This window comes from Canis lupus, chromosome 6 (assembly GCF_011100685.1).
Source record: "Canis lupus familiaris isolate Mischka breed German Shepherd chromosome 6, alternate assembly UU_Cfam_GSD_1.0, whole genome shotgun sequence".
Taxonomy (NCBI): Eukaryota; Metazoa; Chordata; class Mammalia; order Carnivora; family Canidae; genus Canis; species Canis lupus.
Window position 1 is genome coordinate 57,807,564 of NC_049227.1, and position 23,032 is coordinate 57,830,595.

General features: G+C 43.4%; 2 long non-coding RNA genes across 2 annotated transcripts in view; one reads left to right on the forward strand and one right to left on the reverse strand.

Annotated features, from left to right (window-relative positions):
• Positions 1-959: 959 nt before the first annotated feature.
• Positions 960-5,413, reverse strand: LOC106558963. The gene is made up of 3 exons (XR_005361258.1): positions 5,249-5,413; positions 3,026-3,497; positions 960-2,349 (listed from the first exon to the last, which is right to left on the reverse strand). It is a non-coding gene; the product is annotated as an uncharacterized LOC106558963 (long non-coding RNA).
• LOC119872271 overlaps positions 1,731-23,032 on the forward strand; it is a 40,343-nt gene continuing 19,041 nt past the window's right edge. The window contains exons 1-4 of the long non-coding RNA XR_005361259.1: positions 1,731-2,057; positions 3,122-3,245; positions 7,668-7,758; positions 20,257-20,320. This is a non-coding gene — a long non-coding RNA (uncharacterized LOC119872271). The remainder of the gene's footprint in view (positions 2,058-3,121; positions 3,246-7,667; positions 7,759-20,256; positions 20,321-23,032) is intronic.

The window sequence follows — 23,032 nt, forward strand, 5'->3', positions numbered from 1 at the left end:
GCCAAAGATAGAACAGACACAATTTTCCCTTGGGAGGGATGCTGAGAGTTTGGGGGATGGTGTCTGTATGTGCATTTAATCGAGTAGATCCCTCAAATTGACCAGAACCCCCAAAGACCGAGTCCTTTTGTTACCTGATAGAAACTCCAACCCACTCATCAAGGGAGATCAAGGAACACCTTCAAACAACAGCTTTGAGATAAACTCAAAGACTTAAAACCCAATACTTGCTTGTAGAAATTCTATGTATATTCCACACATTTCATACGTTGGTCTTTAAAATTCCCTGTTTCTGATGAAGTATAGTTTGCAGATCACCACTCATCAGGACGTCCCTATTTCCCTGTCCTCCCCCACTTTTTCTGGACAAAGCATTATTTTAAAACTCTCCAATTATTGGTATTTGGCACCAGTAGAAGCTCTAAATAAGAGTTTTTGGCATGTTTTTGTCTATTTGTGTATGATTTTATGAACTGGGGGGAGAGAGCACAATTTGACAATGGAGCTTCTAGATAGAAAAGATTTTGTTAAAACAATTGGAATTTAAAAGCTCTTTTTGCCTTGTAATGAGTCCTTTGAAAGATAATCCGTTTGAGGCCCAATGGGGTTTCTGAGGAAACATGCAGCTTTGAGGGAAATACTCTCTCTCCCCCCTGGTCCCACAAGTGCACATTTCTCAACCCGGAGCTCTAGCTGGATCGCTCTGCTTCCTGATGCAGTAATCAGATATTTTGGTGAAGGAAATTTTAAAGCCTAATCATGCTATAGTGAGGAAGGTGGGATTTCTGTCCTTGCATGTAACTCAAGGGCACGTTTTTCTCAAAAACCAGGTATTACCCTTTTGGCTTCTCACAAGATGTCCAGCCCATTAATGTGAAAGAGCCCACAGTCCCTGCCCTTGGAGAGGTAACCATCCAGAGTGGAGGAGAGGCAGCCAGCCAAATAATTTACACGTGTGGTAATTGCAGTAAACTTTTATTACTGTTGTCAGTACATTTGACACATTTATTGCATTTACTGAGCCCAGTGCCTGGGGACGCAAAGACAAATACTGAAATTTATCAAATCTATGCCATATAGTACAGTCACGCCATTACTCTTTTTTCTCCCTCCCCCCTTTTTTGGACTCACCAAGAAAGAACAAAACACTGCCAATTGTAATATAAATGCATATTGATTCCAGACATGCTAAAGAGTTGACAATCTGCATTTTAGAATGAATGAGATGCAGGAATCCCTTCCAGATTCACCCAGTAGACAGCTTGGGAAATGATCAAAAAAGCAAGGAAAGGAACAATGTGCTAAGTTGGTCCAGAACCAAGAACACCTGATGCTAAGAGGAAGTTAGGTGGGCTTCACAGAGGAGGTGAGTTTGAACAAGGTCTTGATGGACAAATAAGGATTTGCAGGTGGAGGAGACAGGGCACTTCAGGCTGAGGAAACTGTGCATTGGCTTCAAATACGTGTCTTAATTTAAGGCTCACAGGAACACGTTAGGTTTTATTATTACTCCTCTTTTACAAGGAGGAACCGGCACAGGTTTAGTCATTTGCTCATTTCCCAGCTGGTGATCAAGAAATACCAGCTATTGCTCTAATTTTGTTCCAATCATGTGGGGATAGCTGTGCTATTCAATATGGTAGCAACTAGCCACATGGACTATTGGGCCACATGTGGTCACTTGAATTGTGGCTAGTCCATGCTGAGATGTATTATAAATGTAAAATACACACCAGATTTTAAAGATTTAGGTGCCAAAAATATGTAAAATATTTCAGTAATATCTTTATATTAATTACGTTATGACAATATTTGGGGTACATTTGGTTAACAACTATTAGTGCCAACTGTTCTTATTTTTTGAAATAAGCTTCCTAGAAAAATTTTTTTAATTTTATATGTGGCTCACATTATATTTCTGCTGGTCAACACTGTTCTAGAACAGTCTGCTTGAAGTGGCGTGGTGATCAAAGGAATGCAGCTGCCCCCATGTTCACTACCCTCTGCCTCTAGAGTCTGCTGGGCTTGCCATGCCTCACATACTGACGCCTCACCAGGTAGGTGGCTTGCCCCGGGGTGCCACAGCCATTAAGTGGCAGAGCTGGGCTTTGAACCCGGGCCACCTAGCTCCAGAACCTGCCTTTGAGCTCCAGAAATGTCATCTCTTGGTGACTTTGAGTGTGAGGTGGGGGAGGGGTGCTCAGCTTGTTACCGTGTTACTGTTCCCCTCAGGAAGCAGGCACATGCATGTTTCCAGAAGGCCTCTGAGTAGTGGGTGGAATGCTGGGACCTCCTGGCGCCAGCTGCAAGGTCTCCAGAAAACAGCTTCTTCAGTCCTGAGCCAGGCTCCTGCAAGAGTGGGGCACCTGGGGTGTTACCTGGAGGGCCACCAGGTTTTGGCCTGTGAGGCTAAGTCCTGAGCAAGGATCCAAACTCCTCCACACCCAGGACCCCCACATTCTAACATCACTGTTTTAGCACCTGCCCCATGGACTCTGAAGCTGGCCATCCCCAGCTTCCTGGCCCTTTCTTGTGTGGCCTACAAGTCCAGCTCATCCTTCCAGACCTAGCTCAAACATCACCTGCTCTACAGCTTACCCTGACTCCCCACCCTGGGGCAGAACGTGTCAGTCCCCTGTCTGCTCCACGTTGCAGTTGCCAGCGTCCAGAGCCCTGGCCCTGCCTGACGGCCACCCCACCTGGTGGGGCATCACCCTACTTGTCCTGTCCACCTGGGCAGTGCTGAGGTGGTGGCATCACCCTGCTTGTCCTGTCCGCCCGGGCAGGGCCACGGAAGTGTGGCACACACGCTCAGTGCCTGCTTGGAATGGAAGGGAGTCGAGCCACACCTTCAGCCAACCGAAGAGACCGGTGCGCCCCGCACGGACACCCCTCTGCGGGTCGCCAGGGAGGCCTGTTAAAAGGCAGGACTGCAAGAGGAAGTGAGGCGGCGGGCAGCAGCTACCGGCTGACCTCTGAAGTGATTGTTAGCGAAGCAAATCATGCAAGGGAAAAAGCAACTCACCAGCACGATTCAGCGGCGGGGCGCATTCCCGGGACACGCACGTTGGTTTTACTCCCAGGCTCTTAATCCCTGAAATGCAATCCGTCTCCCCCACAGGTGTCGCACGCTCCGATGTCTCGGCATTGGAGGCACAATCAGGGGCCCGGAGACACCTGGAGGCTTCTATGCTTGATTGCTCCACTTGCTTCATTTGCTTCTCACAGCAGCCTCAGAGAGTGAAGTAAGTTTGGGGATATTTTCGTTTGTCTTAACATTTTGTCTCATGAATTAATCACTTGTGACACCTTCTCCCATCTCACGTGGTTTGGTGTTTTCCCTTCAAGTCGGCTACTGATGGTCAGTGCTTGGGACTACATCTCGCGGTCAGTTCTCGTGTCTCCCCACCACAGCCAGAGGCTGATAGCAATGACTAGGTGGCAGGTGAGACCTTTAAGATGGCAGTGAGGCCCGGGGGATGTGCCTGTCACTGGCCCTAAAAAGTAGTTCCGAGTCAGACCCACCAGCTGGTGCAGCATCTCTGTGATTGTCCCCCCTCCCCTCACTATTCTTGCAACAGCAAAGTAAAATTGACTTTGGTTCCACAAAGGAAAAATCTGACCCCCAAGCACACTGTTATTCCACCCCAGGATCCTATCTTATCCATCACCTGAAATATTATTTTGCATTAAAATTTCAGCTTTTTAAAAAAAGATTTTATTTATTTATTCATGAGAGACACACAGAGGCAGAGACATAGGCAGAGGGAGAAGAAGGCTGCCTGAAAGGAGCCTGAAATGGGACTCGATCCTAGGACCCCAGGATCACGACCTGAACCAAAGGCAAACACTCAATCATGGAGCCACACAGGCATCCCTCCAGGCTGATTTATTTTCAGCTAAGAGGATAGATTAGACTATATACACAGCTTGAGATAGGAAACAGTTAAGCCCTACATGGAGTCTTGCTGAGGCTGTCCCAGGGGAAAAGAGGGGCCCATTTATCAGTCCTTGGGCAATGGGTTGGTTCTTCCTCTACTGTCATTTCAGAGAATGTGTGTTCCCTCTGGCATCCTGGCTGGCCCGGAAGGTCACTGGAGGCTCAGGGTGCCACAAATGCAGGATTGTTCACTCTCTTTGGCTGGGGAAGTGGGCTGGAGACCAAACTGGCTTACAAACTCAGGTTTCCCCATTTCATTTCAAGAGTGGCCAACTTCAGGGCCTTAAAAACAGGTTTATGGTAACAGTAGGAGTGATGGTGAGGGGAGCCAAAGTCAATGCCATCAACAGGCCATGATGCCTTCAGAATAATTTCCCAATTTTGAAACAACTACAGAGTGATTGCCAGAGTAATTCAGAGGGGAAGGGGAGATGGAGTGATTTTGGCTGGCAAGGTTGTATGTTGAAATAATATAAAATAGTAAAAGGAATTCCCTAGGGATCCCCAAATTGGTCTATTTTTTGAATATGTGGTTTTGGTTTCTTATAATAATTCTTGGGCATACTGTGAATTAATTTTTTGTTAATTAGCTAGTCAATTCAACAAATATTCATTGTAGTTCATGCTTTTTCCCCCTGTAAGACCTTAGGTTACAATATACCCATCCCTTCTTCCATCCAACCAACAAATACTTATTTAGTACCTACTATTAATCAGACTTTGTGTGACCCCCCCCCCCCGCCCCACAAAGGGGATCATAACCTAACCTAACTCTTAGGAGAGGAGCTGGGTACAGTAAGGAAGACTTCCCTGTGGCAAAGACAATGCTTTTAGTTCACCAAATTTCATGTCATTTACCTCTCCCCAAACACACAGGAAAACTATATTTCCTAGACACCCTGAGAAGTGCTTCTGAGGTTGGGACTATGTGACTAGATTCTACCTATTAGGAAGGAGTAGAAATGATGTATGTTACTCTCAGGCCTGGCCATAAAATTCCTTGTCCAACCATCCAGGGTCTCACATTCCCTTCTGTGGTGAATCCAGATGGCATCAATATAAGATGCAAGGGATGTGGAACCCAGAGTCACCACTTGGAAAGCGACAGGACTGTAGTGTGGAATTTACTGGTTATAACCTAGCCTCACTTTCCTTAACTTATGCACACCCTCTAAACATAAGGATATATAAGTTTAACACTGAAAGAAAAGGAGAAATTATCTAGGCTAAGTCAGGTAACAAGACCATTTATAATGATCTTTTTCTAGCTAGGAAAAAAAAACATATTAAAAAAACACCCCAACTTACCACACAAAATGTCTTGATCTCCATACCAAAGTCTTGAATGAACCCCAGGTTTCTATTTGAACTGGGGATAGTGGTTGCATTCATCAAGATTGTAGAAATTTCCTGAATAATTCTAATTCACCCTTTAGAAAGTTTTAATACAACTGAAGAAGGTAACAGATTAGCTAAAAGAATCACTTTCTCATCACAAAAATGGATCATCCAGTCCTTGACCTCTTGGAGTTTACAATTTAATGAGGTGGAATAGAGGCGAGCAGAGAGAGAATACCAAATTCATTCAAATCCTAGAGCCTGCACTTAGATTTCTTTCCCCTCCTAGAAAGGCTGCTTTTGTCACTTGCTTCCTCCTGACAACTTGATATAAAGCAGCCGTCCAATTATTCTCTACTGAATCCACCGTTCTACTTCTCTGTGTAGTGCTCCTGACTATCTGACAGTTTTCTTTTTTTATGAATTTTGTTTATTATTGGCTGTCTCTTCTCACTAGAATGGGGAAAAAAATACTGTGTTCAGTATGATCTCCAGGAAGCTGAGCAGGGGCTAGCACATAGTAGGAGTGCCATACATGTTTACTGAATAAATGGATGACATGTAGCCACACAGGAGCAAAAAAACAAATTTTTTACCTGAAAACAGATTTGCAAATATACTAAATGGCCAAGATTGGGATGCCCTAAATGAGAACGGTGAGGTGGCTGTGTTTATCATTTTGTATGAAAGAGAAACCAATGTCAATTGGTATCAAAATTAAATTTTCTCAGAAGATACACAGGAACAAGTCAATTCCTGGAGAAATCCTTCTTGACAAAGTCCCAGAGATGCAATGGTTTTGAATTTAATGTTATATGTATGCATTAAACCTCTTTTTTGCATCATGTCTTAGATAATTCAATGCCCAAGATATAATTTTTGCTATAGATGCTGAAAGAAGCAAGAACTGTTTCTCAAAAGAGACATGAATTCTTTTTTTTTTTTTTTTTTTTGAGACATGAATTCTTGAATTTGGGCCTCTTTTCTCTCTGACCCAACTGCTGCGGATCCTGAGGCAAGGACATTTCAGGGCTCAGTTATCAGGAAATCCTAAGAATATTTAGTGTGCATACTCTATGACCTAACATTGTCTTCAATCAATTAAAATCTCAGTTTTGAAAGTCATGTCCAATGAGTGTAAAGACTGAAAGGATGTGGTTGCAATCCTGAAGTTAGAAGTTATAGCCAGGAAATAGGTCAAGGAAAAAAAAAAACCTGCCAAATCAAAACTGCATGGAACTGGGCCTTCCAAGGACTAGCTGTGCTGGTTCACCAAACAAGATGGACTCCTCAGGAAACCACATGAGTGGGCTCATCTCAAACCAAGCTAACCAGCCAAGCACTAAAGAGGGTCTACACAGTAATAACTTTAGTAACAGGACAACTAACATTTACTGAGTGCTTAATGTGTGGCAGGCACTCTGCCAAGTGCTTTACACACATCATCTCACTTAATTCTTCATGACATGTGCCAATGAGGGAGGGATTAGTAATTTCTATTTATAGGCCAAGAAAAGGTTAATTAATTTGTCCAAGTACAGACAGATTTTCCTGACTCTAAAATTCAAGGTTTTACCCATAACCTCTCCAACTCTCCAAACTTAACATTCATTGTAATTGTCATAAAGATGGAACACTACTAGAGTGGCAGAAAACAAAAACAAAAAACCAAGCAAGCAAACATGAGCTCTGAAAACATAGATATATTTCATCTGAGTCTTCTTATAACAAAGAAGATCAAAATGTGCAACTCAGGGGACAGTACGAGGTGCGGTGGAAAGAGGAAAGCATGTCAAAGCCTCTGTGTCTTGCCTCATTCCTGTATTAACCATTGGTATAACTCCAGATCCCCACTAACCTGCTCTCTGTTTCCTAGTCTTTAAGACAGGACTGATCTGTACCTTGTATTTCCCAGTCCCGAGAAGCTTTCTGAGAGACCTAACAAAGGGAAGGATTCTAATTTAGGTTATCTAAACAGTTTCAATCCATTTCAGTCTCCAGAATCTTTTTTCACTATCTACTAGGTATACAGGAAAAATAAATGTTGCAGTCGAATCACAATACAATCAAGATCTCATCTGCACTACAGGAAACCTAACTCATTCTTTGTGGCCTATACTGTGCTTTTTCCCTTTAGAGGAATAGAAAAGGGAAAGTCTTATGATCTATGCTGAGGAGGCCGCAGGAGGTAGGTTGGAAGAGGGGGTGGACACCAGCTTCTCACCTCAGAGCTGTGGTGGGGAGGCAGCCGGCATAGTGTGGCAACCCATAAAACACCAGGAGAGTGGATGTTGTGCCATATTTGTCTGCTTAAATTTCTTCGACATTTTTATTATCTTCTGTACAAATCATAAAGCTTCAGGATGATATTTCTTTGGCATTTTCTCAGGCAGAAGTCTTGAATCCACTCCATATATGTTATATTCAGACAAGATGGAGAGGGGCTTCTTGGTCTGGCTGTCTGTCCCTGAGAGGCAGAGGTAAGTGGACTAGGGGCCTATGAATCAGGGGGACTGTGATCCCCAGAGGGGCTGAGAGGTCTCAGAGCTGAGCTTGTAGGGGCTCTGTGGTTGAAGGATGGAGCCCAAGCAACGCTCAGAACAATGCTTCCTTCCTTCCACAAGTGTTGATTGTGTGACGTATGTCCAGGCACTCTCCTGAGCATTGGAGAAACAGGAACGAAAAGACCATCTTCTATAGTCCAGTTTAAGACAGACTTTTGAAGCAATGAGACTTGGCTTAAATTTTGCCTGTGCCACTAATTAGCTGTGCCTGTGAGGGTTACTTGACTCTGAGTTCAGATTCTTCAACTAGAAAGTAGGGACAACCTCACAGTTATGATTGTGACAATTACATTCAATTCTTTAAGTGAAGCACTTATCCTGGTCCCTGACCTGGAATAAGGGCATCCATGCAAGGCTGTAAGAGATAAGGATTGTGTCTTGGATTCACTTGGAATCCTCAGTGCCTACCAGAGTTATACAGAAGGTACTAAAAGAATTATCTGTTGAAGTTTCAAAAGTTAATGAGGGAGTCAGATTGGAAGCCAGGAAGCAAACTAAGATTCTAGAACAGGATGAAAAAGTCAAAATGTCAAGAGCTAGAAAAAAACAGAAACACAATGTAGGAACTGAAAATTCCTGGGGGAGGACTCTGTAGGAGGCAGTGGGGATATGGGTCAGCATGGAATAAAGGGTTATGGGAGATACTGGTGTCTCATCCTCAGACCCACAGGCTGTTAACAGCCCTCCTGTTTCCACAAATACACCTTGACTCTCTTCTAACAACCATAGACCTGCTCTGAAATAAACAGCTCCCCTTAGGAATTTCCACTTGCTTTTCCACAAAACTTTTTCTTTGGGTTAACAGAGTACAAACAGAAAATTATCTGTCAATCTAATGAACATACTTTGGTCTCCATGCGGGGAGAGGCATCAGGGAACCTGGTAGTTCTGAGATGGAGGGCCTGTGGAGGGTAGTAGCTGTACCAGGTTGGTCCAAGGAACCACTCTGGATATTTCCTTCTGACATCCTGGGGTTTGGTTTTGAAGCATAGGTGAGGCTTTGTGGGAGTTGGTGAGCATCATCTGGGCCAAGAAGTGGATGAGCTGCTGTACAGGAGGGAGAAAGAATAATCTATGACTTTCGATTAAGAAGTAAGATTTCAGATCCTTTCAAAGCCCTGACAGGTGAAAGAGATCAAACGTGTAGGGAACTGGACTGGATGGTATCAGAAAAGAGAGGCTTGAGAGAGAAGTGAATTTCACACTGAATTTTGTAGGAGATAATCCAGGGGGATCAGTGCAAATGAATGAAGGAGGCTGCTGAGTTGAGGGATGGAAAGATGGAGGCATGGAGGCAGGAAGGACAAGGTCGAGGAGCAGCCTCCCCAAGAAGCCATCAAGTTGGAAAGAAATACCTCAATCTGTCAAGGACCTACAGGGCGCTCTTCCCTGTTAGTTCCCAGAGCGAGCCCCCAGGGCACATCCAGCAACCAGCTCACATCCTGCCTTCCACACTGTGATAGTCCAGCAGTACACAGTGCCTGGGCTTTTGGAGACCTTCCCACGGATATTATTTTGATCATTCTTGCCCAGCAGTAAAATAACACCCAACTAATGAGTTGCCAACTGCGAACTGTTTCCACCAACTTCCTCCCTCCCGGTCCCAATTCCCACCTATCCCAGAGTGGCCCTGTGCCTTGATTTTCCACACACTTCAGAGCAGGGTCAAGAGCAAGGCACATTCAGGGCTTCTGGGGAGAGAGGAAGGGCAGGGAAAGGGTTGCCTTGCTGCAAGACAAAGCTGAGTGAACAACTGAGTCTTTGCCTCGTTGACAAAGGAGAATGAGGGACGAGTGCCAGGCTAGCTTGAATTGACTGGTGAAAAGTAACTTTTGTAATTCACGGCCCTCTGCGTGTTATGGAAATGCTGGCAAGGCAGAGAGACAGGCACGGATTTTGCAGGCAGAAAGAGCATGAACCATGAGACAATTTTGGGTGCCAGGGTCAAGAATGGGGTTTCCCAAGGGCATCAGAGGAGCCTCTGGGAGGCCAGAACTGTCAGGGGAGGGGCTTGGCTACTCCTGCAGGCCTCAGCATCTCTAGCTCTCCCAGCACCACCTGCTAGGCTACAAGGCCTGGCACCACCCACTTCTGTGATCACATAGGTCAATGTTAGCCAATGCAGGATGGCCATCACAGGGTTCTGTGGGGAATCAAGGGGAGGTGGGAGGCTGTTCTATAGAGAGGGAAGACACGAAGAACAAGCCAGGGGTAGTAGGAGGGAATCCAGTGCACTCCATGTATCAGTTGGTCAACAAGGCATTACTGGGCTCAGCATGACAACTGGATTTTGCTCCACTGCTTAACTAACTGATGGGCCTTGAGGCATAGATAGTAAATAACTTAGCAGTGAAGTATACTTAAGACTTGCCCCCATAGCCACTACCAGAACCTCAAAGAAGAAGTTGATAGATGAAATTGAAGTTCTCATCAGTTTTTGTGGGTAGATCCAAGCCAGAGATCATGATTTAGAACAAGCAAATGTGAAGTTTCTCACAGCCAAGTGGTCTGGGAAAATCATACTAATTACACAGCACAGACCTGCTGTGAACTGAATGGCAGTTGAGTACAACTGTGGCGAGGTGGAGAGCTCCCCATGGGCCAGTGTGATCGGGAAAAGTTTTGTGGAACTGGAGCTAGGTGCTGATGGAGAGAGATGCAGGCTGTGGACAGGCAGAGGAAAGTGGGAAGGCATTCCAGGAGGGACAGAGCAGCATAACCAAAGACCATGAGATAAACATGGTGAGTTTATGGTGCTTTAGAGGGATTAGGCTGTTTGGGTTTAGCAGGTGCTCTCAAGAGCATGGGAGAGAAGAAAGCAAAGGCAGATGGAGTTTAGAAAAAAGCTCATTGCAGGACCTCACATTGCCTAGGAGGGTCTCAGCTGTCACAGTCTTCTCCTGAGACTCATCTTCAGCTCCTTTTGGCATTTCAAGAGATCTTTCATCAGAATTCCAAGCACTTTAGTTGATTTTTAATCTTCCTTCACTGAACCCTATGGAAGGGGGCCAGGAAAGCAGGTGCTACACTGAGGTACTAAAACTGGTGCTGAGAGGAAAGTTCAAGAGAGAAATGAGTTTCAAAAGTCTTTCAGGCATGGAGCCAATAAGGCAGGAGGAGATGCTGAGGGAACACCCTAAGAAAACAGAAAGGCTTTAGGCATAGGACTAGTTGTAGGAGCAGGAAACGGCTTTAAGACAGGGGGCAGGTGTTGGGGAGAAGAGAGATGACAAGAGTCTCAGGCCACTGCTAGAAAGTTGCTGTCCTGAGATACTGGTTATCTGCAGTACCTCCTCCTTTCTAGAAAAGGCATCAGGGATCCCTTTGAAAAGAGACCATCCAAGATCTGTCAAAAGGGCATGACAGAAAAAGACAAGAATGTTTGTGTTCACCACTTCAAGTGACTTTTAAACAGGAGATCCCTAGTCAGTACAACTGAGTAAGAAAAAGACATTGAAAACTGTACACACAGATTGGAGTGGAAGAAGTAAAATGGTTCTTATTTGCAGGTGACTGCTTTTGTATATATAAAAGCCTAAAGAATCTACAAAAGTCTACTGGAACTAATAAGCAAGTTTAATAGAATTGTAGGATACACCATTAACAAATGACCAAACAATGAACTTGTTAAAATTCCATTCACAATAGCAAAAAATATTTGGCTATACCTTTAATAAAAGAAGTCTAAGATATATATACTGAAAACCTCAAAACATACAGTGTAAACCTTAATACACTGAAAGTAAAGATGAGACAAAGGTAGAGATATACCATGTTCATGAATTGAAAGATTCAATATTGTTAAGATAGGAATTGTCCCCAAGTTGATGTACAGCTTCAACATAATCACACATCAAAATCCTAGCAGGTTTTTTGGGTAGATTTTGACAAGGTGATCCTAACATTTATATGAAAATGTAGAGGATCTAGAGAAATCAAAATAATTTTGAAAAAGAAGAACAAAGTTGGAGGATTTATTATAAAGTTATAGTAATCAAGACAGTGTGGTATTGACCTAAAGACAGGCATATAGATTAATGGGACAGAATGGACTCCAGAAGTAAAGCCTTACATTTATAGTCAGTTGATTTTATCTAAAGATGTCAAGGCAATTCAATAGTCTTTTCAATAAATGATGCTGAAACAATTGGATATCCACAGAGGAGGAAAAAAAAAAGGAGAAAATATTTGTAAAACACATATCACATAAAGGACTTTTATCCACAATATGGAAATAACTCTTACAAAAAGAAGATAAATTGATTTTCTTAAGTGCACAAAAGATTTGAACAGGCACTTCACCAAAGCAGATATACAAACGGTCATGAAACATATGAAAAGATATTCAAGATTAGTCACAAGGAAATGCAAATTAAAAGTACAATGAGCTGCTACCATCTACACTAGAATGGCTACTATATCAGATTAACAATATCAAGTACTGGCAAGGATGTGGATAAATTGAAACTCTCATACATGGCTTTTAGAAACATAAAATAGTACAGCTAATTTGGATAACAGCTTGTCAATCTCTAAAATGTTAAATATATGTTTTGCATATGACCCCACCATTCCACTCCTAAGTATCTACCCAAGAGAAATGAAGACATATATCCACACAAACCCTTACATGCAAACTTTCACAGCTACATTTTAACAGCCCCTGAGGGGTAGCAGAATATGCCACCCCAAAATATGCCTCTTTGGCATAAGGATTATTTTAAGAAACATCAGACATGGGAGAAGTCCTGAAAAAGGCAAATTTACCCTTTTGTAAGGGAAATTTACATTTATGAAAGAAATCTCCATTTGTAAGGAGATTTCTGTACCAGGAAGGGAAAGATGATTCTAAATCACAAGAGAACCTTATTAGTGTAGAAGGCACTGACCTAAAACTGAAGAACAAACCTTACCCTGTTCTAACCATGCTTTTTTCTAGTAACCTCTCATAACTGCCTCTACCCCCACACTCCCTCCCCACAGACAACTTTCTTCTTTCTTTAGCTGAAAATGGTATTTCAGCTGGAGGCTGAGACCACCTCAGGGAATTACCCATTATTCCCTGGGTGTCTCCCATGTATACTTGAGGTATACATGTTAATAAACTTCTGTTTGGTTTTTTCTTATTGATCTGTTTTTTTATTCAGGGGTCTGGGCCAAGTAGTCAGAAAAGTAGAGGGCAAATGATTTTTCCTTCCCTCTACCCCAAACTGGAAATAATCAAATTACCCACCAGCTAGTATGTAAATAAACAAAATCTGGTTTATCCATATGAGGGGATAAACAAAAAGGAATGAACTACTGATATATGCAACAACCCAGATGAACTTCAAAAACATGCATCGTAGAAAAAGTCACTCGGAAGACTAATTTTTGTATGATTTTGTTCATATGAAATTTTTAGAAATGGTTGAAAGCATAGAGATAGCAGATCAGAATAGAGGGGGAAATGGCAATGAACTGCATAAGAATAGGAGGGACAATTTCAGTGGGATGGAAACATTCTAAAACTGGATTATTATGATAATAGTGACTGTATGAAGGTTTAAATTCACTTAAGTAATCAAGCTGTACACATATGATGGGTGAATTTTATAGTATGTAAATTATTCTTCATTAAAACAAAGGACAGGGAGGCTCTTAGGTCTTTGGGGAGGGTGTGTGTGTGTGTGTGTGTGTGTGTGTGTGTGTGTGTTACAGGAAGAGAGAATACCTATGGGAGGTGGTTATGGATTTAAGTGCAGTGGAAAAACACAGGGCTCTGGAGCCAGACTGCTGGGCCTGAATCTGGCATCTACCACTTACTACCTGTATGGACTTGAGACAAATTACTTAACCTCTGAGCCTCCATGAAGTGAGGCTAGTAGTAAATTCTAAGGTAGTTGTGAGCATCGTAGGCAATGTATGTAAAGTGCTTCGGCCAGAGTCTGACGACATAGTAGGTACTCACCGAGCGAAATTTCTAAACCAATTACTTCTACAGAAAATTCAGGGCTTTGTTTTAATTGTAAAATTATGGGCTCTCTGGGTGTACTATAGCGGAATTACAAGCCTCTCACTGACCCGACTGAACAGCCTTATTAATGAAGCCTGGGACCAGGAACCAAAAGCCTTGATTCCCAGTACTGGCTCTACCATAATCACACCATATAACTATAAGGGAGTTTTTTAAGCTCTCTAGGTTCCTAAGATAAGCCCATTTACCAAACAGGGTTGCTAGGATGCTCCAGAAGTCAGAGCTTACTGCCAACATTAAAGATGTTCTGTGTAAGGTCATAATGATAGCACAGGGCACAGAGTGGGGCTGGGGTCCATTGGGGGAGGAATATAGTCTGGCCAAGGTCACTGTGCCTATGTGCTGGGATATGTGAACACCAGCCTAGCAGGAGGCCATGGAAATTTTCACAAACCAAAATTGGCATTTGGAGCTGAACCGAAAAGCTGTGAACACAGGATGTTGCTGAAAATGGTGCTGGGCAGGGCTGCTACCTGAGGTTTTGGCAGGCTTTACCCCCTGCCAGTTGATTGCAGAAGGATGTTGGACCATCAGGAAATAGGGATTTGAAATGATCCCACAGGAAGTGTGAATAACAACAGAAGCAACAAACAGTCAGCTAGGCCAGGTCTGACAGGGGGTTTTGGGTTGGGAGACAAGTGAGCTCTCACTTTCTTCAATCCTTGAGGAACTTCTGAGGAGCCCATGTGGCCCTCAAAGATGGCTTTGTAATAGATTCCTCCGCTCGCTTGCCCCTCCTCCATTAATACCTCCTGGAGGAGCAGAGGGAAAAGTAGCAGCTTGAGGGGACAACTCATTTCTGGCTCAGGACCCTGGCAGTCCTCCATGTCACAGTCTGTAAAGGACACCTGCTGTATTTTTGGATGCCTAGCACATACTCCTATTTTTTCCTGGTAAGATCCTGTGGATTCTTTTTTTGGGAATTTCCTCTCCCCATTATGTACAATGTTGGTGGGACTGTCAATACAGGTATGCTGCCCTCCTCTGGCCAATTAAAGTCTCCCTTGTGGATTCTGAGTTGAGCGGTGCTGTTGATAAGAATGGAACTAAGTCTGTTGGAGAGGATATGACTCCAGGCCCTCACTCAACCTTTACATATACTCACCTCTGCCCTGGTTTCTTAACTCTTCTCCTATTTTGTGAGCCCTTGATATCATCCCAATAAATTCTGTTTGGCTTAAGTTAGCTGTGGTCCATTTCTATTTCACAGAACAGACCTAGAGCATGGCAGTGGCTCTTGTTTGGGGCAGTTTTCACAGAGGATGCACCTGGGGAATAGAAAAAGCCCAGCCTGGGTCACCTACCATCAGCCATCCCACTCCGACTCTAGCCATGTGGCCACAGGCAAGCTACTAAATGCATCTGAACCTCAACTTCTGTAGAATGGAAATACTATTACTTTGTAGAACTATTAGGATGAAATGTTATTTATTTACTCATTCATTTAATATTTGCTCATAGCCACCATTTTCTTTATATTCTGTGAGGATCTAGAATAGAAAAGTAAACAAGACAGGCATAATATAGTCCCTGTCTTCATGGAACACACACTTCTAACAGGAAGAGAGACAGTGAACTTAGGTTTACAAGTCTGATGATGTTATTATATACCGTACAAGGCATTATGAGAGTGGTTAATAAGGGGATTCAAATAATCCATTAGACGAGGCACCTGGGTGGCTTAATGGTTGAGCATCTGCCTGTGGGGCAGGGAGATGCAGGGAGCCTGCTTCTCCCTCTGCCTGTGTTTCTGCCTCTCTCTCTGTGTCTCTCATGAATAGACAAAAATCTTTAAAAAAAAAAAAAAAAAAAAAGAACCTATGAGAGGGCCACATGTGGAAGGGCCTTAGGAAATGTGACTTCCTTTCCCCTTTCCCTTGGTTTCTTCTTCATCATGGGGACTTCACCACTGAATGAATGAGCATCACCATGTTCTTACAGTAGAAGTAGGACACTCTAGAGAGGTCCTGATTAGATTCTGACTATTGTGTCTGTGATAGAAGTTGGAAGCCACTGACCCCAACAGGTGGGCTTACCCAGGCATAAATGGGGGCCAAGGTTAGGAGGATGGCAAAGGGAATAGGAAGGCACTTACACCCTTAGAATCGACTGCTTCTCAGGCCAACAAGGTCTGGTAGGAATCAAGGTGGAAGAGGTATGTGCCTCAAGGTGGTACTGACAAAACAAGAGCAGGCAACTGCCCTGTTCTACTAGGTACCTACTTTCTAGCATTATAAAGTCTCAAAATCCATACATTTGTTAGAAATGATTCATTAAATGTTAGCATGAGACAAGACCTTAGAGAACACCCAGAGAGACCCTTCATTTGGAGATGAGGAAGCCAGTGCTCACAGGTATTAAATATGTTTTCTGTGTCCTGAGTGTAACCCTGTGACACCTTTGCTAGGCAGTGAAAGAGACTGGTTCCTTGCTCATGTGGACAAGTCTGGTAGATGTGCCTTCTGACAAATAGTCTAGGTTAGCCTCCCAAGGGGCAGGGACAAAGGGAGAGCTCTGTGCTATATGTTAGAGAGGGACAAAGATAGGAAGACACAGTGACAAGGGTTCTTCTGACATAGCCTGGGAGTTGAGACACCCACAGTGCCATATAATCACACAAGGCAGCAATACATGGGAACTGCCTATTGGCCATGGTCACACAGATGTTCTGGTGCCATTCCCCTCTTCACATCTGTGAAACCTTCCTCATCATTTCTGGCCCTTTTTTCCCACATCTCTTATCGGGGTGCCTTCTCAGACACCGATATCTATTCTTCTTCTTCTTCTTTTTTTTTTTTTTAAAGAATTTATTTATTCATGAGAGACACACAGAGAGAGAGGCAGAGACACAGGCAGAGGGAGAAGCAGCTCCATGCAGGGAACTGGACGTGGGACTCGATCCCAGGTCTCCAAGATCACGCCTTGGACTGAAGGCAACACTAAACCACTGAGCCACCCGAACTGCCCTATATCTATTAATAGTAATGCTATCTTCCAATCATAAAAGCTTGAAATATTGGAGTTAGTTTTTACTCCTTTCTTCCCTTCCTCCCTACATTCTGTTAGTCACCAGGTCCTGTTGATCTGATTCTTAAATTCTACCTCAACCTTTCCAAAGACATCAGAATAGGATTTCTGATATCATGCTCCTACCCAAAGTCCTTCAGGGTGCTGCAGGAGAATCTGTAGGATGAAACCCAAACTCCTTGGCTTAATGTCTGTGGTGCCTCATAATTTAGTCCCAACTCCCATTTCGTACCCCCAGTGTCCTCCTACAGGAATGTGTCAAACATGGCTTTTTGCTTTTGAGGTGGGCGGTTATTTTGTGATTCTTTGACATCTGGGCCTTGGTGACTCTGGAAGGACTGTCCTTCCTCGGGCTAGCCAATTCCTAGAGATAGTAAGCAACTAGCCCCAGAGTGCACCTTTTAAAGGCAAACCAGGGGCATCTGGCTGGCTCAGTTGGGTAAGTGTGAGACTTTTGATCTTAGGGTCATGAGTTCAAAGCCCATGTTGGGTATAGAGTTTACTTTTTAAAAAAAAGGCGGGGGGGGGGGGGGGAGGGAACGCCTGGGTGGCTCAGCAGTTGAATATCTGCCTTCGGCTCAGCGTGTGATCCAGGAGTCCCAGGATCGAGTCCCAGGATCAAGTCCCACACTGGGCTCCCCGCAGGGAGCCTGCTTCTCCCTCTGCCTGTGTCTCTGCCTCTATTTCTCATGGATAAATAAATAAAAAAAAATTTTTTTTTAAAGGGCAAACCAGGGTATCTGGCTGGCTCAATCAGTAGAGCATGCAACTCTTGATCTTGGGGTTGTGAGTTCAAGCCCTACATTGGGTATAGAGCTTACTTTAAAAAAAAAGGCAAATCAACCAATCCAGAGCCCACACCCCCAAATGCCTTCTCTCTCGCTCACCTTCAAGGATACCATTCCCCTGCCTGAAATACCCCTGGGCCAGCCCCTATCCCCTTGAGCCCACTAAAATTGTTCCAACTAGCCAACTCTAAACCTTACTCTGTCTTGCCCATTCCTTCCCATGGAAACCACGGTAAAGGCTCTTGCCCATGTTTTACTCTGCTCCTGCTTGCTTGGTGCTTCCCCATGTGGCTCTCTATAACGTGGTATGCCCTTTCTCCCGGGGTTGTGAGTATAACTGTCTCTTTCAGGGCAGTCTTCTCCTAATCTTCTAATCTTTGGTTGGCCTGCCATACCTAAATAATAATAAAACTTATACTTTAAAACAAGGAATCTGGGTGCCTGCGTGGCTTGTTCGGTTAAGTGTCTGCTGTCAGCTCAGGTCCTGATCCCAGGATCCTGGGATGGAGTCTTGAGTCTGACTCCCTGCTCAGAGGGGAGTCTGCTTCTCCTTTTCCCTCTGCCAGCTGCTCTGCCTGCTTGTGCCTCTCTCCCTCTCTCTGTCTCTGTCAAATAAATAAATAAATAAATAAATAAATAAATAAATAAATAAACAAATAAATAAAATCTTTTTAAAAAATTAAGTTAAATTAAAAAAAATAAAACAAGGAATCTCATGCCCCACAGGAGCTCTCTGCTTCCCAAATAGGAGCCCTATGCTATTTGTCATTCTCAGAATGAACGCCCTCTGCCATTTCTGCATCTTACAATTCCACCCATACTTCAGTGTACTTTCACCAGCATTGGTTTGGATCATTGGTGACATAAAGATGAATGTGAGGTTTATAGTAGCATATGACTTGTATTATAACACACAGGAGGTAGAAGGCAGTGGCAGGCTTCAAAGCCTAGCAGGCTTTTTCTTTGCCCTCCCTGCCCTTTTAAAGATTTTTAAATTTATTTGACAGAGAGAGAGAGAGAGAGAGTACAAGTGGGGGGGGGGAGGCATCAGAGAGAGAGGGAGAAGCAGGCTCCCTACTGAGCAGGGAGCTTGATGCGGACCTCCATCCCAGGACCCTGGGATCAGGACTTGTGCCAAGGGCAGACAGACGCTTAACCAACTGGGCCACTCAAGGTACTCCTCTCTGTGCCCCTTTCTATCACTGCATTGGCTCAGGTCCTTTGAGTATGTGCAACAGAAACTAAGCCTAGCCTATGTGTGTGCAAAAGGGGTTTCCTGGAAGGATGCTGCATAGCTTACATAATGGAAGGAGCTGAAGGACCAGGTCACAGGTGAAGTGGCCTATCCCCAAGGCCAGTCCTGGGGATATAAGTTTGACTCTTCCCTTAAGATCCTAGTCATTAATAGGACTAAACTCAATCCCTTTAAGTTTTAAATATCTGGAAGTAAAAATTTGAGGGACCCTATGTGATCAGGTGTAAGCCCTAGATCAAATGTGGGGTGTGTTTGGGAGGGGGCAGGGTAACAACACTGATATGATCACTGGGGGACCCATCCTATGTATTGAGAATCCCTCAATTTGAGCATATAGCCTAACTTGAGTCTCCTACAGCCATCTTTCTAGAATTTAAATACTAAATTATCCAAATCAAACTGGGTAATAGAAGGCTTGGATGAAAACAGCTCCAAAGCCACTTTAACGTTTTCACCAAATGCCTGCTCAGGGTAAAGCACTATGTTCGACACTGGGTGGGGAAAAGGATGAGTTTGGAATGTGAAAATCAATAAGACATGGCTCAAGGATGAGATAGGCACATAAATCAGGATAATGCAAGGCTCTCAAAGAGGGAGAAAGTCCTATGAGATTTTCCAATATGGAGAGAGTCCCTAAAATTTATATCCAGAGGAAAACCAAAAAAACTAAAGTTCAGATTTTCCTTCCTATTGCAACATTATCACATGCTGGAGAAACTATACATGACTCTACATGGAAAGAAACACAATGTTCTTATTTCCACCTACTGCAGCCCAGCCGCCAATTCAAACATCTGTCAACCCTTAAATGTGCACTTAGGGAAGCATCAGGTTCGGGGGGTTCATATGCCACTGCCAAGCCCCCATTTCGATGAACTGTATAAACATGGTATCTGGGAAGGAAAAAGGGAATTGTCAGAGGACTCCTGCCTATACTCCTATGAAGGTTTCAGATGCCTGTTCCATCAGGGAGACACTTCTGTGAGCACAGACAGGGAGAAAAGCCCTCGAGCATTCTTACTGATAGGATTCAGGACAGAGTCCTTTGCTGATAACATCTCTGTACAAAGAGAGTTTGCCACAACATTTCATAACTCAAGAGCCACAGGCCCAAGGCCACACTGTTGCAACATATTTGGTGATGAGAGAGTGAGAAGAATGTAAACATCTTGGTCCCATCAGGATCATCGAAACAATCTGGCTTTGTTGAGAGTACCAGGTGTACCTCATGGCTCTACAGGGTCAGGGAAAATCAGTTTAGCATCTGATGTAGGGTGAGGAATGCCATGGCTTCTTCACTGACCACCAGCGCTTTGGCTTGTCTTTAGTCCGTGGCTACAGGAGGAGGCAGGGGCCATGGGGACGCGCAGGAGGGGCAGGCTGAAGAAGCAGGTGAGTGGGGAGCCGCAGGTGGAAGACGGGTACATGTTTGGGAGTTGGGGGAGTTGTTCAGCCTGGTTTTCACTGCAGACACGGAAGAGAGGAAGCAAAACAGAATCAGTGTTACCATCAGCAGTAGAGAGGAGGGAAATGACCAGTTGAGAAAATGAGCCACTCAGTATTTCTACAGGCACACAGCAGGTCAGGCACTGCTGTATTTTCTTCCCCTTGGGAACTTAGGAACAGAAAATCCTCCAGCACTTGTACTTATAGACAGAAAAACATATCAGACATCTCCTCACCCTTAATCCACACACTTCATCTTTAGAATGTGGGGTTTTTTTAAAGCTAGGTGTTCAGTTGCCACCCCTGGGTCAGAAAGCTTAGAATACTTTTGTTTGGGGGCTGATAATAAACACACAGATGCTGTTGTAGCAAAAAAAAAAAAAACAAAAAAAAACAAAAAAAAACAAAAAAACACAAAAAACTAGTATAAATAGTAGCCCTGCCACCATGTCTCCTCCTTTGCTTCACTGAGTTCCTCAAAAACCAATTTGCTTCACTGTAGTCATACTGCATACATGAGTGTATGTTAAAGTGATGTATGCTCATTTTTTAACAAACATTTATTGAGCCTTCACTATAAGATACAGTGGTGCATAAAATAGGCACCAAATCTTGTCATGAATTTTACAATCTAGTAGGAGATACAAATAAGAAACTGATAATATACGCTGTAAATGCCACACACAGAAATGACCGGAAACTAGAGGGTGTTGTGGAAGTAGCCATCCTTACCATAAGGTTTTGACTGTCCATTTGTCCAAAGCACTGTTCTAGATTCTAGAGGAAGAGATGATAAATAAGTAAACTGGGAGGCTTGTTTGAGGAGAAAACTTTTGAACAGGATACAAACGATGAGCAGGACTGGAGGATCAGGAAGGAAGGGCATGAGGCACTGAACTCAAAATGAGAGGTCAAAGGCAGCTTCCTAAAGCTGGTGATGTCTGAACTGAGCCCTGAAAGATGAACAGGAGTTATTCAGGTAATCAAGGCCAGGGTTTAGTGAAGTATTCCAGGCAAAGGGAGGAGGATATGAAAAAGCCCAGGAGAGAAAGAGTACAACATATAAGAAATTTGTGCCTGGAAAATGTGAGGGCAGGGTCGGTGATCATTAGCCACTGCCCCCTGCCCCTCCTTTGCCTGGCAAATTGTTTTTATTGTATAAGGGCCATTATTTTTGTGTATGTTCTTTTCTGTTTTAATAGCCTTACTAATACACTAGTCCAAACATGTCTGGACAGCTGATAGAACATGCCAAAGGAACTCCTGCCATCTGGTGGATAGAACATCATTATGCATAGAAAATAAGTATTACAAGTGTCAGGTTCACAGAATCCCAGATTATGGCAATCTTCCACTCACTGGTTTAAAAGCCCTAATAGCAAAAAACAAACAAAAAATGGTTATGGAAAAAATATGTAAGAATATTCTTAGACAAGAGTCCCCTGTAGAGGGGGAAATGTAAGGAAGAAAGGAAGGAGGGAAGGGAAACAATTACGTACTGTGTCAACATTACACTTAGGGAGTATGTTCTCATTCATTCCTCTAAACGAGGAGGTAGGTATATAAACCCCATTTTATAGCTAAGCAAAGCAAGGCTCAAAGTACAGGGAAGAGCCAGCCTTGGCTGACTCCTATGTTATGCTGCCTCCAGACAGGATTTATTTTTAATTGGTAGCAGATGAGTAAAGGGGTATTGGTTCCCCAGTTGTTACATCTATGCTTGTTAACCTCAATGAAAATATTTAAGGCCTCCTATGGTGTTTAAAAAACATTGGAAGACTATCCATTTTACTCAATAATATATGCATCAGATGGTTCACAAAGCAGGAGAGCCTTAAATGCCACATTATAGCGGACATATTTTTGAAGCTAAAGAACTAGAACACATTTCTAACAATTTCACACTACTTAGTTGAGAGACATTCTTAAAAATGCAATTTGGATGCAGAAATTTTGAAATTCACAGAACACATCAAGGACTAGCATTTTTGGACCTGAAGCAGTCTCAGGAAAATCTGAGATGAACAGGGTTCTATGTGTATAAAAATGAATCGCTTTAGCAAAGTATAATCAAGTGTGTATATAATGCTTTCCCATAGTACTTTATGCATACTTACAAGTCCTTAAAACAAATTGATTTGATTGTTATGGCTCCTGGTACATTGTAGGAGGTAAAAACACAACTGTAATAATTATGAAATTTTTGCTCACTTGCCTCTTATAGAAGGAAGTGAAAGGTTATTATAGACAGAATGTCGCAGCTGTTCTGTCTCCACTGCGGTCAAAGCAATGGGAATGGTACACCAGCAAAATGGAGTGGAGGGAAATTAGAACTGACATGGCTAGAATGGGGTGGAGTTTTGGGAAATTAGGAGAGGGAAAACAGCATAATCCTATAGATGTTTAAGAATAAAAGGGGTTGGGGCACCTGGGTGGCCCAGTTGGTTAAGCATCCGACTCTTGATTTCAGTTCAGGACATGATCTCTGGAGTCCTGGGATCTAGTCCCATGTCGGGCTCTGCACTCAGAGGGAAGTTTCTCCCCCTCCCGTTGCTCATGCTCTCTTTCTCTTCCTCAAATAAATATTTTAAAAAGAATAAATGGGGCTGTTCTTAGGCTAAGATTGTCCTGGTGGGGTTTGGAGATTCCTCCTGGTGT